The following is a 16,880-nucleotide window of genomic DNA, read 5'->3' on the forward strand; positions in this document are numbered from 1 at the left end:
CTGCCCCCCAAGTAAGGCTGGGGAGCTCAGCCAGCACACATTCAGTAACAACGGGACTGACAGCCGCTCCATGGAGAGGGCTCAGAGGAAGCCCCCAACACTCCCGAGGCCAGGGAGGCCTTCAACAGGAGATGCTGCCCAAACCACATCTTGACAAGTGGGGAGCCATCCCCGGAGACACGAAGGGAAGGCGTCCCAGGCAGAGGGAACAACAGAGGCACCGAGGCTGGAAGCGGCCTCCCAGGTTCTGGAGACTTTGGCAGCTGGCCATGGCTGAGCACAGGGCTGAGGAAAGGGCTGGAAGGAAAGAGAACCCTAGGAGGGCCCCTCACAGAAGGACCCACGCCATCCTGGGATTAAATGTCTCGTCCAATGACAACGATTGTCCAACCCCAAGTGCCTTCGATGACTGTTCATATGAATCTGTTGGGAGTCCTCAGTGGCCCTGGCTACTGTCCTCTGCAGGTGAGCCGTCCACTCATTCATCATGCAGATCTGCCCACTGGTACCGGATGGGCCACCAGACCCTCCAGGTCTTGCCATATGCTCCCTCCTGGAGGGTTTTTACCTACAAGACACCATGTTCTAGCACATGAGCTTCTGTCCTAGCATAAGTGATCAGACCAAGGATGGCCCCTGAGCCATCTGCAGAGTGGACTCACGGATGGCCCAGTGCGATGGCTTGGCCTCACAGAGAGACCATCCACCCAACCAGAAGCTCTCTCAGGAGGTCGACTGTGAAACACCAGGGAGGTGACAGAGAGGTGGGCAAAGCAGGGGGACGCCAACCAGAAGCCATGAACAAGCAGAGGCCAGGGGTAAAGGGAAGGGGAGAGAAGAGGAGTTGGCCAGGAAAGGAGGAAGGGGATGCAGGCTGGGAGACGGAGCTGGAGGAGCCGAGGCACGAGCGAGGTGGACATCCTGAGTGGCCGGGCCCTGGTGACGGTGTGCGCTGTACTGACGCCCACCCCACCCCTCTTCTGGCTTCTGAGCCCATTGAGAACCAGCATGAGGAGGTGATGATGGCCCAGGGCCAGGAGCAGCTGCCTTAATGCACCAGTCCCCAAACCCAAAATGCAGAGCTTCTGCAACGTCTGAGTTGAAGATATTGCTTAGTGTGTTTTAAATCAGAAAAATCTTCAAGATGGTTCACCCCCATCCTCATCCCAAATCTGGACCTACGTGCCCCAGGGTTAGCTGGCGATGCAGGGTGGGTAGAAGCATGCTACCCTGCCCGCTGCTGTGGGGAGAAAGACCTCCTAGGTGCACGGGTCTCCAGGCCCACCCCCAGAACTCAGGCCTGGGCACTGGCCCGGCCACGTCACTGCAGGAGGCAGAGAAGAGAATCACCGCAGAGATCGTTCATCAGCCCTTTCCCTCTGAGCTCTTGGGGTCCTCATGATACTCCTAGGAGGCAGATCCTTCTGGAATTCCCACTTTACAGACAAGGAAACTGAGGTACAGAGAGAGGCGACGTAACTTGCCCGGGATTACCCAGATGTAATTCCATACTAAAGATCCACGCTCTGATTTTGATGCAATGCGTCACCTCGCCTGCGTGTTTGCCTGAAGCAAGCCGCCCCAAGAGCTGGCAGTGGAGCTTGTTGTGCACGTCATGCCTGGACCAGGCCTGCCGCTGCCAGGGCCCCCATCTCACCCATCAGAGAAGCCCCTCGTGTGCCCAGAGGAACTGGGGGAGGGTGGAGAGGGAGACTGGAAGTGGTCCTGCAAAGGGGCTGGACTCCTGGGCTCCAGCCATGTCCACAGGTGGGGATGCTCACCCCTGCGCCAGTGAGGGCGGTGACAGGCTGTGCCCTGGATGGTGGAAAAGGGTGTTCTGTGTTGGGGAGGCCTGGCCATGGGGTACTGAGGCTGCTTCCTGTCACCCTCAGTTCCCGAGGATCCCCAGATGGTCCCACCCCTGAGGACACTGAGGTGGACCTTCCTCTGGCCTCAAACCGCAGCTGGGTCCCGCCCCTCCTCTATCCCAAAGCGGCCATCCTTAGCCTTCCTTCTGCTCCGCTCGGTGCCCCTCCCCCACCCCATCTCTCTCGGCCTCCTCGGCCTCCCCCTCGGTAGCTGCTCCGGGGCCTCCTTGACTCCTTTCTGCAGTCTGTCTCACTCCCTCTTCTTGGTTCCCAGGCTGCCCTTCCGGAGACGAGACCTATCTATTACATAGGCTAATTCAAATCACAAAAGTTAAAGCTGGATCATCCCAGAAGCTAGTTCCCATGGCCTGTGGTCTCCTCCTGCCAAATCCCTTCCTTCCAGAGCAGCACTGGGTGAGTGGTCCACCCATTCGAGGCAGGGCTGCCTGGGGTCAGGGCGGGGCTCTGCGGAGAAAGCCTGCCACATCCTGTGCAGTCCCTGTGCTACAGCTGGGAGGGGCATGTCCTTAAGCATAAAAGCGCTTCTGACAAATTAAAGGGGAAAGGAGATCAGTGCTTCCCTGGGGACCACCGAAGGCTTCTGGGCCTATTACTGGGCTCGGTTTCATGAATGACAGAAGCTTCCCTTTCTCATGTCTGAATCATGAGGGCCAGTAAACATTCCTCAGCTGCACGTCATTTCTGATAGCTCCATAGCAGTCCTGCCTCCTACCCACTCTTTCTTCCCCCAACACCCTGACTATCTGTCTATTATAACACTCACATACCTTGTCACCGCCTCCTGTCCGTCCTCTACTCAGCAGCCCACAGCAATCTGTCTGCAGTGCACACTTGACCGTGCCTTTGGTGGGACCTCCGTGGGCTTGTTCCCCACTAAAGTCCAGGTTTCTTCATGAGCCATCCTCTGGCCACTGCCCCCCTCTCCGCCTCTTACCCCTCACCTCTTGCCCCCTTGTTTCTTGAGCAGCATCTTCTCTCCTCCCTCCCAAACACTGTGACCTTTGCAAAGTCTCTTCTCTCTGCCTGGAAGGCCCCACCTGGCAAACTCCTATTCATCCTTCCATACCCAGATGAGATGCCACATTCTCTGCAAAGACTTCCCTGACATGACTCCCCACCCCCAACTGTTACACCCAAATAACCCAGTTCATCAACAGATATTTACCAAGCTGGGTGCTGATGAAACAGAGATGAACAAGACACCATCCCTGACCTCAAAGACTGATTACAGCCCTGGAAGGGCTGGTCAAAGGAGCAGGCAGTGGCAGTCTAGGGCGGTGGCCTAGAGGCAGGGAGCATGGAGGAGCCTAACCAGGAGCGAGGCAGGGCGTCAGACAGGCTGCCCACACCGAGCTCCATTGGAGCTGAGTCCAGAGGGGTGAGCAGGGGTCAGCCAGTGAAGGCAGGGTGAGGAAGGGGTGGGAAGGGGCATTCCAGGCAGAGGAAACAGCCAGGCAAAGGCCTGAGGACAGGAAGCCATGTGGCGCATGGAGCTACGCCAGTGTGGCCTTGTGAGTCAGTCCCTTCTCTGTGCTCCACAACAGCCTGTCTGTGCCTTGGCTAGGAGGCGTTCCATTTCAGCTCAGAGTGGCCCATGCAGCACCTGCCAGGGGGATGCCACCACCCCCTGCCTCAGCCCTTGGACACTCGCCATTCCTGTACAATCCATAGGCTTCTTACGCAGCCGTCTGCATCTCTGGCTCTTGTTCGGCCTGTGTGTGGGCCAGGCCTGGAGTGCCAGGGAGTTAACCCACCTTCGGGACCTGCCCTCAGCCAGTGGGGGATAGCTCAGAGATTGTCCCCCACTGGGATTGAGCCCCAGTGGCCCCCAGTGACTCATTACCACACCTCTCTTGGCACCTCCCGCTCCCTGACCCCATCCCCACTGGCACTTCCTGGGATCACCTCTGTATAAGTCCACTTCTGTCACTTATAACAAAATACCTGGAACTGGGTTATTTATAAAGAAAACAAAATTTATTGCTTACAGTTTTGGAGGCTGTAAGTCCAAAGTCCAGGGAACACATCTGGTGAGGGTCTTGGTGGTGGTGACAGTGACCCAGGGGTCTCACATGGCAGAAAAAGACAGAAAAAGAAAGAAGGATGTTTCCTCATGGACTGTCCTTTTAAAGCCCTCAGAACCACACACCTGACCACCATTATTAATTCACACACTACAGATCAGTCCTACAATCTAATCACTTCTTCAAGGCGCCACCTTTCAATCACCATAATGGGATTTCCCACCCTCAACAGTGACAGTGTGGATTTAAGCTTCAATGAAGTTGGGGGGAACAACTACTTGTACTCAAGGCCTGGTTTAGGGTCTACTTTTGGGAGACCCGGCCTCAGACACCCACATTTCTATGGGCCTCGCCTGCTGAGGGTATAAATGTGTCATTCTTACATTCTTGGCGTAACCCTCCGGAGGCTGTGGAGGGCTGGGGTGGGCCACAATCACTCTGCTGCTGTAATATGATGGGGCCCCCACCCTGGTCTCAGCTGGCTTCTGACCCTTACAGTGCTAGCGCCTAGAGCTCTTTTCTCTCTCTATCCCACAGAAAACTCTCTCTGTATCTCATGACCAATGCTTCCAGAAAGTTCTTGCAGGGAGCTGCTGGGCTACAGAGACACAGCTCTCTCCTTCTAAGACACTCTGGAGGGCAGGCTCGACCTCCAGCCCTCCAGCCCCCAGGATCCCTCTGGCCTGCTCCTAGTGCCAGGTGATCTTTGTCCAGCTGGCCCAGCTTGTCACTTCTAGGTTGCTTCTGAAAGGAGCCCTGCCCACCAGCAGGTCTGAGCATGGTCAAGCCCAATTTGCCAACTTCCCATTCTGGCCCTCAGCACCCTGGGCTGCCTGCAATTCAAGGGATGCTGGGTTCCTGATTTACTGAGCATTTCTGGCCAGTTGAGACTCTCCCCAAATGTCCTAGCACACTTTGGAGACCAGGCTGCCTGCCTCCATCATTTGCCCAGTAGAGCCTTGGTGCTCACCAGCTTCTATGAGTCAAATGTGTCTTCCAAATTTCATGCGTTGTAAACTTAATCTCCATCCTAACAGTATTAAGAGGATGGGAAATCCAATTATGGTGTTTGAAAGGAGAGGCCTGTAAGAGGTAATTAGATTGTGAAGACTGTGCCCTTTGAATGGATTGATCCACTTATGGAGTAATGGGCATGGTTCTGATGGCTTTACAATGACAGCGCGTGAGCAGGTTAGGTCTTTTGCTCAGCCCATTCTCACCATGTGACACCCTGGTCACCACAGGACCCTGTAGAGTTTCTACCCAGAAGGCCCTCACCGGATGTGTTCCCTGGACTTTAGCCTTTCCAGCCTCTGAGACGCTAAGAAAAATATTTCATTTCTTTATAAATTACTCAGTTTCAGGTATTCTGTTATAAGCAACAGAACGGATGAATGCACCAGTCAAAATATTTTCTTACCCTTTCTCAATATGAAAATATCTGCGGCCCTTCAAATGTTTCCAAGACTTTTTTTTTAAAACAGGAAAGTAGATAAAAGGATAGTCTTTCAGCAGGGGTTTAGGGTCATTCTCTAGACTCAGTTCTTAGGGATTTACTCTCCCACAGGCCAGAGAGGGTCCACTTGCACAGTGGGCTGGGGGAGGACTCTCCGTTTACTCTGTGCCGAGGCTAGGGCAAGGCTGGGGGAAGGCTCTCTCCGGGTGTTCAGTACTGACCAGCCCAGGGCCCCGCTCCCAGCACATAGCTCTGCTGAGGGCTGCTTTAAACCTCCTTACAATTGAGAGGCACCTGCTGGGGCACTGGCTCTGTCCTCCTGGGCACAGGCTCTGTCCTCCTGGGCACATCTGTTTGATCAGACATGTCACACCAGACCCAATGGCAGCAAATCCACAGGTTGGCCAGCAGCCTGTGAGTGGTTTGACACAGGAGCTCTATCCAGCAGGAGGAAGGGGGACTCACTGAGTCAATTGGAGTCTCTCTGAAAAGCTGAAATGGATGGATAAAGAGGGTCAGCTCAGGAGACAGGGGAGGTACAGGCAGAAACATACGGTGGCAAGGCCTTAGGTTAGAGACCCACAAATGAATGACCCCAGCATCTTAGTGATTTCTGTGTCCACAGCACGTCGCCCAGCACCTGGCATGGAGTAGGTGCTCAGAAAGGTTGTAGGATCTGTACCATGTCAGAACAGGGGGATCAAGGAGCAGCTTCCCCTCTCAACATGCAACAGGCCCAGATTTAGCAACGCAGTGTCCAGTGTCCCAGCCTGAGAGTTTGGAGATCTGGCTCTGGTGCTAAATGTGTGTACAAATGAAACAAGAAATAAAAATAAGAAAAAGAAAAAAGAAAAAGCTAAATAAGTCTGTGCATTTAGGTAAGTCATCACCAAACCTCAGATTCTGCACCTGCCAAAGGAGGATGCCCAAGGGGATGGTCCCTAATGGCTCAGGGACCCTCCCAGCCAGCTGCAGGTGGAATTGTCCTCAGAATTGCCAGAGGCAATGAGAATCTTCCACCTCAGGGTGAGATTATAAGTGGTAGTTCCCCATTTCTCAAAATGAAATGCTCCTTTAAAATGTTTTTGTTATGTATTTAGTTTTTGATACACAATCATTTTTCACAACTCAGTATATGTATGTTTTGATATGAAAAGACACACAGTGAAAAGTCTTCTTCATACCCCTGTTAACAAGCCACCCATTTCTCCACTCACCTCCAGTCTCACCTCTGGTTCAAGAGCACAACTCAAGTGCAATTTTATTTTATTTATTTATTTATTTATTTTTTTTAAAAGATGACCGGTAAGGGGATCTTAACCCTTGGCTTGGTGTTGTCAGTGCCACGCTCAACCAGTGAGCGAACCAGCCATTCCTACGTAGGATCTGAACCCGTGGCCTTGGTGTTATCAGCTCCGCACTCTCCTGAGTGAGCCATGGGCTGGCCCCTCAAGTGCAATTTTAAATAGAAGACGTGATGATGGGAGTCTTCTTCCTGACTGTGGTAGAAATCCTTCTGACATCCTTACCTAAAACCTGGTGCTACCTTTTAAGTGGTATATTATATCATGTGAAGAAAACATTCATATGCATCTAGTTCTATTTTATCTAATTTTTTTTGAAGTCAAAAATGGATATTGAATTTATGAACTGTCTTTTTGGCATTTTTGGATGTGATTATATGATTTATCTCCTTAGAAGATCTCTTGCTTTGCCTCCCACGGATTTGTCACTCCTTTTCCCCTGGGTGATGGAGCAGACAAAGATTACTCAAAGTCCATCTCTTCTGAGCAGTGAGAAGCCTCAAAAAGGGGTTAATGTCCCAGAACCCTCAAGAGCGAGGCATTCCTTCCATTTGGGAAATTAACCACAAATTGGGGTTCTCTTCCTGCATTTATTCTCCAGCCCAGGAAGTTACAGGAAGAGACACAGGTGGGATTATTTCTAAGTAGAATTTAACAAGTTTAACAATACAAGCTGGTAACATGCAATTAAGTCAATCCACTAGCAAACATTCTCTTTTTACAGCAATTTCCCAGTATCTTTACATATCAATCAGTAACCTGTCTGTCTTTGAGCCAGTAACCTTGCTCTGTTACAACTCTTTATCTTACAACAGAGACTAAATAGCCTGCAGAAAATTTCCTGTTTTTTGTAAGGTCAATATTTGAAACTGCAAGGCTTTGGAAAACCAGGACCTGTGAAGTACATTTGCTTTATGCGTACTTCACAAAGATCTATTACTATGATCTAATATGTTGGTGAGTTTTCTAATATTGAACCATCTTTGCATTCATGAGATGAACTCTACCTGGGCAGGCCTTATTGTCCCTTTTTATTATAACAGAATAAGATATAGTAATAGGCTATCATTCTATTTTGATGTGCTGTGGAATTCTGTTTGCTGATGTTTTATTTAGGAGTTTTACTTAAACATTCATAGGTGAGATTGGTCTATAGTAAAATGTTTCTCACAGGGGTCTCTAGATGAAATGCTTATATCATCCACACAACTTGGGGAAGTCACTAAACTCTGCAAAAATAAATATGGGAAGTGGAATTGTATAGATAAACTCAACATACACATATTGCTTAAATTAGAAAAACAGCGCCATTTTCTTCTATTGTTCCTGATGGCATGATATCATGTTTACAAGAGTCCCACTGAGTCAGCAGGAGTTTTATTATATAAAATGTAATTAGAGAAAAACAATATATACATAGACTTGGAATCTGAAAAGAAATAGAAGTGAAAATATTCTCTTAAAGAAATTATTTTGCTGGCAGAAGCCTGGGAAAAAAATCATTCCACTGAGATGAAGCATCTAAGCGCAAATTAAGCATCATCATTATAAATCAAGGCCTACCCATATTTCATTTCTCAGAAGTTGTCATCATCAATTGCATTGTCTTTGCGTATTAGCAACTACCATTAATTCAGTGCTTGATCTGTGCTGGAAACCAGGTTGGGTATTTTACAGACGTTGTATGATTTAATTCCCAGAATAGCTTTGTAGGTAGGTATTACAATCTCCACTTTACAGATAAGGAGACTGAGGCTCAAAAGCCACATAAATGCCCTAAGATCATATGGCTAGTAAGTGGCAGAGCTGAGACTCAAACCAAGAAGTCTTTAAGAAGCCCGAGTCTTTAACCTCTAGAATTGCCACATGTGAGAATGGGCAGAGTGCCAGGCGCAGCGCCAGCAGCTTTACACATCTCATTGTCTAACGTAACCAGCACAGCCATCTCATTTCATACATGTGCAAAGCTAGGTTCAGAGACGTTAGGTAAGACACCTACAGTCACACGGCTGCTAGTGGAGGAGTGTGATTTGAGCCCAGGACCACTGAGCTCTAAGCCCATGCCTCCTCCAGTACCAGGGCCCTCCTCTTCTCTGTCTTCCACACACAAGGGTCAAATTTAGCAGCTCTAGATGATGCCCATTATGTGCCTATTTTTTTCAAAAAAGAAGCCCAACGGGAACCTACTGGTTGGCATAGGTGTTTGTGTGAATCATTTTCTTATGACGACATACACAGCTTACCTATCACTGCCAAAAGATAAACACTGGATGGATGAATGAATGAATGAGTGCATGAGTGGAGAAGTCAATTAAAATAAACATATTTATCATAGAACAGAATTGGAGTAAGTAGGGGGACTTAGAGACCACTCAGTCTCTTGTCTGGATGCTGCAGGAGGGAAACCTAAGGCCATAGGAAGAAAAGAGATGACCCTGAGCCAGGAATGAGAACTAATCCCTAGGGCTGGCTCGGACACCATGTGAGAACATAAATGAATGAGTCCTTGTTCAGAAGACTCGGGGAAAAAAGATATTCGGCACGAGCTGCGAACTGTTCTAGAAGGAAATATCTTTAGGGTTTTGAGGACAGGGGTAGGCATACCTACATGTTGTAACTGTTAGGCTGGCTAGTCAGAAATCCACGTATGTACCAACCCTGCAATTTTAGAAACACTCAACAGTAAACTACAGCTTGATGGCTTAGTTGAACTGGCTTAATCCACTTATTGGGCAAACGTGTGTGAAGTTCTGATCAATTTGGTGAGAAAATGGAGGTGTTTCCCCTTCTGTGGCCAGCCCCTTCTCTCAACTCCAAGCTGACCCAGACGTGGACCAGGCCCCCCTTTAGGAAATACGTCACACACAGGCAGGCCTGAGGGCTAGACTCCACTAAGGGATTGGGGATGGTGACCAAGAGACGGAGCAGTGTGACTCTGCAGCCTAGGATGACCTCTAGATGTCCTTGTTCTCAAAGTGCCACAGGTGTCTCGCCCCAGGGGACTTTCCCCTGAGCCCCCTCCTCTCCTCTCCTTGCTGCCCATCTCTCTGTCCTCTCCGACTCCCTTAGTCCTCCTTCGCTGATGCTCCCAGACGTAGCTGCCAGTCCGGTCTTGTCCATGGCAGTTAGTTCTGGCTGTCTGTCTGCCCCAGCTCATGTACCCACAGCGGGGTTCACAATAAAAGCCATCCTTCAAGGTGGCTTCCCAGACCAAGACTTCCCTCTTGGAAAAGAATTTTGAGGTTTGCTCTTAGAGGACTCTCCCCTGCCCCCCATCTTTGCTCTGGGCTGCCAGCTGGAGAATGGGTGGGTACAGGGGCCAGGACTGGAGGCAGGGAGACTGGAATGGATGCTTTTTGCCATAGTTCTGGGGAGAGATGAAAAGGCCTGGGGAAGGTCATGCCAGGAAGCCAGAGAGGAGGATATGGATTCCAGAGAGAGATTCACTGGGACCTCACTGGGACTGGGTGCAAGGATGAGAGGGAAGGAGGGGTGCGGCATCGGGCCCTGACCCCTGGTGTGGGCAGTGTACAGAGGGTGGAGCTGTTCCAAGTGAGGGGACCCAGGCGGAGCAGTGGGACTGGGGTGGCTGGAAGAAGGCCGTTCTGTCTGTGCTGTGCTGTGTTCGATGTGCCTGTGGCCGCCCTGGTGGAGGTGCCCAGGAGAGAGCTGGACTGACAGGTTTGAGTCTCGGTAGAGAGGGTAGGGCAGGACACAGCTGTGTGTGAGGGATGGCCAGGGTCAGGGGCCTGTGTGAGGTTGCTCAGGGGACAGTGCTGGGTGGGCCGAGCTGAGAGCCTGGAGCAGAGCCTGGAGGGACGCCACCCTTTCCAGTTTAGACAGAGCACGAAGGAGACTGAGGAGGAGCTGCAAGGACTGGAAAGAGAGTCCAGGAGGTGGATTCTCCAGGGGCCCAGGGAAGCGCAGGGGAGGAAAGGAGGGGAGCACCAGAGAGCAGACAGGGAGGTGAGATCGCACCGGGGGGGGGACCCAGAGGGGTCCTCTGGGTTTAGTCCCAAGAAGTCTGCCAGGGACCCGGACAAGGAGAGTTTTGTGGCATGGAGGAGGCAACAGTCAGAAATGATAGGTTAGGTGGGAGATGCAGGAGAGCGTGCTCTGCCATCGACGCCTGAGTCTGGCCGCAGGGAGAGGCTCGGGGCACAACTGGGGGGTGGAAGGGGGAGGCAGAGGGCCTTTTGGGGATGAGGGTGTGGGTGATGTGCTGTTCCTGTAATGAGAGAGACCTGAGCATATAAGTGCTGATGGGAAAGAGGCAGGGGAGGGAAGGAGGAAGGGAGGAGAGGAAGAAAAAATATGTATCGAGAGCACAACACCTGTCAGATGCTATTGTTAAAGATTTAAACCTCTCAACAGCCTCATGAGATTAACTGGTTAAGTCGACAAGTAGTTACTGAGTGACTGCTATGTGCCAGGTACTATTCTTGAGTCTGAGAATACAACAGTGAACAAGACAGATGAAAATCTGGAACTTATCTTCTATCTGGGGAGGGGAGCAGACCGACAATGCATGTGTTGGGAAGGGCGAATGCTATGGAAAAGCAGTGAGCAGGATGGGGCGAGTGACGAAAGGGTGGTCAGTGAAGGTGGCAACTGAGTCACACCTGGGTAGGACAGCCCCTCCTTCCATGGTAACAGGGAAGGAAGTTGGAAAGGATGGCTGGGAGGCTGGTTAGTTTGTGGCACAAATATGCTCAGCATAAGAGCAAGGTCTGGACAACTCACTTTAACCCTCAATTGTTTCCAATCAAATAACAAATATTCATCAATCATGTATCATGGGCCAGGCACCCATGGGTGCCAGGGAGAAAAGGAAGAATCCTTGCCCTGGACAAGCTGTCGCATGTGAGAGACAGATCTGGAAACAGGTGGTGACAGTGTGGGGTGTTAACCACAGTAATATAGGAGGGGTTGTTCAAGCAGCCAGGAGATCGTGGAGGAGGTAGGGCTGTCATCCTGGGGAGCTGAGACAGCTCCAGAGGAGGTGACATTTGAGCTGGGTCTTGAAGAATGGGTAGGAGTTTGCCAGTAGGGAAGAAACTTACATCTATGAGGTGCCTACTATCTGATAGTCAATTTTTCAATACAATCTCGCTGAATTCTCAGAAAAATCCAGTGTGGTAGGTATTATGCATATTTTACTGATGTGGCTACTGATTCTCAGAGAAGCTTAGAGACTTGTCTAAGGTCATATATATGTTATAGCTGGGTTTCAAAAGATGGTTGTTTTTACTCTCGAACATATTTTTTCCAAAACATGACACCACCATCTTAACCTGATAGACGAGTGTTTGCAAAGGCACCAAGCAGTCAAGATTATGACATGCTTGGGGCCCGCTGGGAAGTGTTTTTTATATTATATCATGTGTATAAAGGGGACTGAAGCCAGTTTTTTCTTTCTTTTTCAACATTTTAAGACACGTATTCCATTGTCTTTTGGATTTCATTATTTCTGATGAGCAGTCTTCTGTAAATCCTGTTGTTACTGCTCAGAATGTGATTTTCTTCTCTTTTGGGGGGGCTGCTTTTAAGATTTTTTTTTTTAAATCGTTGCTTTTCACAGCTGTGGTAGGCAGCCCCTGGGATGATCCCCATTTGCTGGTATTCTCTATCTTGTGTGGTCCTCTCCCCTGAGTGTGGGCTGGACCTAATGACTTGCTTCTAAGAGGAGAGGACAGTAAGAGTGAAGGCATGTCACTTCTAGTACTGGGTCACAAAAAGACTGTGGCTTCCACCTGGGTACTTTTTCTTGCTCTCTCACTCACTTGTTCTGTGGGAAGTCAAGATGCCTTGTTGTGAGTCACCCTGTGTAGGGCTCATGCAGGAAGAAGCTGAGGGAGGCCAGCAGCCAGTGAGGAACCAAGTCTGTGAACAGCCATTGGAGTGAGCTTGGAAGCAGGTCCTCCCCTAGTTGAGCCTTCATATGAGACAATGGCCCCAGTCGATGGATAGATTGTAACCTTGTGAGAGACCTTGAGCCACAGGCATCCAGTTAAGCCAGGCTGGATTCCTGACCCATGGAAACTATGAGACAATAAATGTTAGTTGTTTGAAACCTCTGGGTTTTGGGGGTGGTGGTAATTTGTTATACAGTGGTAGATAACTCATGCAGCAGCCTTGTTGGCTTTCATTGCACTGGTGAACTGACATCACATCCGAAATGGAACCCAGAATTTCCTACAGGTGCCCCCTTGCCATAGATGAGTTTTGCTGCTTTCAGGTTTCATAATCTAGGAAGACTGCATCAAAAGTGTCATGTACATGAAGCTTGCTTTGTCATAAAATTAACTCATAATTATTTTTTTTTTCCTCAAGAGACATGTTATTGGCAAAGCCTGGGAAGTGGTCTTAGATCTCTGACTCTGCCAAATAGCCCTTAACAGTATCAAGTTAGGCCAGGAGTTTCCACAAAGAGAGTTAGTTCAACTCTTGGATCAATAACTTCTGATTTATTTTCTCATAGAATAAAAGTTCTCTTTACATCCAAAGGGCTGTGGCAAGAAAGAGAAATTTGACTTACTTTGAGGTCCCAAGAAGTCAGAAAATTTCAGTTTCATAAGGGGAAAAACTTCCTGCTAATCAGAGTTGTCTTACTATGCCTGGGCTGGTTCGTTTGGTAGTGACCTTCTTGTCAGCAGATGTAGGCACAGACTGGATGACTGATCAAGAGTATTGTGAGAGGTTTCCAAATATACCTTTCAGAGTCAGACTGAGTTGATTAATTTATTAATTCCACAAATATATGTTGAACGCCAGCATGTTTCAGTTAGGAATCTTGTAAGTGTAGAACTACAGTGACCTACAGTGGCTTAAACAAATAGGGATTTGGTTTTTTCTACCTAATAGAGATTTGGGGGTAGGTGACTGCTGGTCTGGTTTTAGTGGCTCAATAGTGCACGAATCAGAATCTCTCTGCTTCTCTTGCCTTTTCCTCATGGTTGCAAGATGGCCACTACAGCTCCGGATGTCACATATGTGTTCAAGGTAATAATCTCTGCTGCTGAGAAAGACAGTATCTGCTGTGTCTGTTCCTTTTCAAGGAGAGCAAAAATTTCCCTAGAAACCAGGGGTGTGCTGGTAATTCTTCAATTACTGGCATTTGGGGAGAGGGGTGGAAGGGGGAAAGTCCTGATTTTTAGCAGTTGCCAGTTTCTGTGGCATAAATTCTCCTATCACGTCTGATTTCAAGCTACCAACCTGACATTTCTGACTGTGGAGTTGAGATGAGATGCCAGCAGCACCCCATTATATAGGATTTCTACTATACAGATGCAGTAGATATAAAATAGTTAAGAGCATAGATAATAGTAAACTCTAGTAAAATAATTAGGAAATAATAAATTTTTATTATTTATTATCTTTGCAGTTTATATAGTTTAACATTTAAGTCATGAATGTTAACAACCACCTTACACAATTCCTGCAGCGTCTGGTGCAAATTGGCCCTGGTTCACCACTGCTAGAAACCTTTCAGCCAACTTCCACTACATCTTCCTGACCAGGACAAAGTTGCATGGCCACCACCTCTGGCTAAAAGGCAGTCTGGGAAGGCAAGAAACTAATCTGGTCTCTAACGGAATATGGCCAGGGAGAAAGGGCTGGCAGGGACAGTTGGGCCAGCAGTGTCTACTGTGTTCTAGAGCATCAACTTATTGCTCTAAAACAAAACCATCCTGGGCATTTGGGGCACAGCGATGAGCAAGGCAGTTTCTATTTCTGTTCTCATGGGGCATTCATGCTAGTGGTAAGAGAGATTTTAAACAAACAAGTGTAACTGATGAACACCAGAAAGAAATACAGGATGCTGTCAATGTGTATAATGGGGTAGGGGACCTAGGTTATTGTATTTTTTATTATTGTTTTATAACAAATAACTACAAATGTAGCAGCTTAAAATAATGCACACATTGCTTAACTCCGTTACTGTACATCGGGAGTTCAGTACATTTTAGCTGCTTCTCTGCTTAGGGTTTCACCAGCTTCACTCAACGCACCAGCTTCACTCAATGCATCCACCTCTGAGGCCTGACTAAGGTAGGATCCATTTCCAAACTCATTCGGGTTTTTGACAGAATTCATTTTCTTGGGTCTGCATGATGGAGGGCCCACTTTTTGTTGGCTGGTGGCTGGTGGCCATCCTTAGGTCCTCACTTCCTTGCCAGCTGGCCCCCTCTAAAGGCCCTTGCAGCATGGCAGCTTAGTTCTGCAAAACCCGTGAGCATAGCCTCTCTCTCTAGTCTGCCAAGGCAGAGCCTTACATAATGTAACGTGACCATGGAAATGACATCCCACCCCCTTTGCCATGTTTCACTCGTTAGAAGTCAGTCAAGGGTTCTGCCCATGCTCATGGTGGGGGGGATACACAAGGGTATGTGTCCTGGAGGTCACCTTAGGTTGGGCTGCCACAGTAGTACTTGGTGAGAGGGAGGCTGTGAAGCATTCCTGGGGAAAGTGACATTTAGGGTAAGACTTTAAGGGTCAGTAAGGGTTGGCCAAGTCCAGCAGGAAAGTGTCAGGCAGGAGGCAGCACGGGCAGAGGCCTGAAGCCTGGACTGAGGTCCTTTACGGTTACTAAGTCACTCTCTGAGGTTTTGTTTTCCTGATCTCTGAATACATCTCCAAACCCCCGTAGGGCCCTAGCTGGGGATGGGTAGAGGAGCTTCTTATGTTCATGGAGGAACATGGTTGGCGAATTGGATTAGAGGCCAGGCTTTCAGCAGTGTGCACGAGTGTATGCGTGTGTGTGCAGGTGTGTGTGTGTGCAGGTGTGTGTTCGTGTGTGAAGGGAGCTGGGGGTGGGTCTGTCCTAGCTGTGGTCACGACCTTGTCTGCTCATCTATCCATCTACCAGCATTCCCTGAGCACCTTCTGGGCCCAGGTCCCATTCTGGCACAGAAGTGGATCTGAGCCCTGCTTTGTCCTAGAGAGGTAGAACTTCACTCAGGGGGAGGAGGACTCCGGTGGCAGGGAAGCAGAGGACTGTGCGAGAGGGTGGAGGAAAGACAGGACTGGAGGCTAATTTTAACCTGAGCCACTATGTGGGTGGAGAGGCTGCTCCTGAGAAAGGGGGGACTGTGGAGGAGCAGGTGGGGTGGGGGGCACTGAGTAAAGCTGAATAAAGTTTGAGATGCCCCCGGGGCATCCAGCTGGGGATCTGTGGGATCTGGGGCAAGTCGGGGTTGGAGATTCGGATCCAGCAGGCACCAGAGTATGTGCATTGTGTTTGAAGCCTGGAAGGCACGAGATTTCCTGGCAAGAGTGTCCATGGCGAATAGAAGGGCATCTGCCTCGAGCCATGGGCCACGCTCACAAGTACAGGCTGGGCAGAGAAGGGGGTGGATCCTGGAGACCCGAGCTGAAGCAGCTACTGAGGTAGAGAAAAGCCCAGAATGTGGGGTCACATGATGCGGGAAGCCCAAATAAGACGAGGACAGAGGCTTTATTTTTATTTTTTAAATTTTATTTTATCAATATACAATGCAGTTGATTTTCGTGTCCCTTTACCGATTCCTCCCTCCCCACCCCCCCTCCCGCCCATCAACATCATATCGAGGACATAGGTTTTAAAGACACCGGTGCTTGGATAATTCGGGGAGACAGGTGGGGAGGGGAGGGCATTTCAGGTGAGGAGTAGCAAGGACACAAAAGCTCTGAGTCAGGGAACGATCAGCGGTGGGTCGTGGCTCCTTGATCCGGCATACAGGTGACACACAGAGATCTCCGGTCCTGCTTGACAGAGCGCCTGGAGGGAGAGCCCACGTTTGCTCCCACTCCACTCCTAAGGCGCTCCATGAGTGCCTCCCCATGTTTGCTGAATGACCGAGAGACGAACGGGTGCAGGGGCTATGTGACCTCGCTCCTAGGGCCTCAGTTTCCCTTTCCGTGGAGCAGGGCTGTCTCGCTTTCGGCCCTGCAAACCCGAGCTCTGGGTATGGACGAGCACGGCCGGCTGAGCCGACTCCAGACGGTGGTTCAGGTGGGCGGGCTCTCGGCCCCGCCCCCCGGCGCCCCGCCCCGCCCCGCGGCCCCGCCCGACCTCCCTTTGTTCCTCGAGGCCCCGCCCCTCCGCTCGGCTCCCTCCCATTGGCCGGGGGCGGGCCCGGGGGGCGTGGCGTGGCGTGTGCGCCTGCGCGGAGTGGCCGGCTGCAGCCGGGCGCCTGGCGAGCCGGGCGGGCGGGTGCTGAGGCGA

Source organism: Cynocephalus volans, chromosome 9 (genome assembly GCF_027409185.1).
Source record: "Cynocephalus volans isolate mCynVol1 chromosome 9, mCynVol1.pri, whole genome shotgun sequence".
In the NCBI taxonomy this organism is placed as follows: Eukaryota; Metazoa; Chordata; class Mammalia; order Dermoptera; family Cynocephalidae; genus Cynocephalus; species Cynocephalus volans.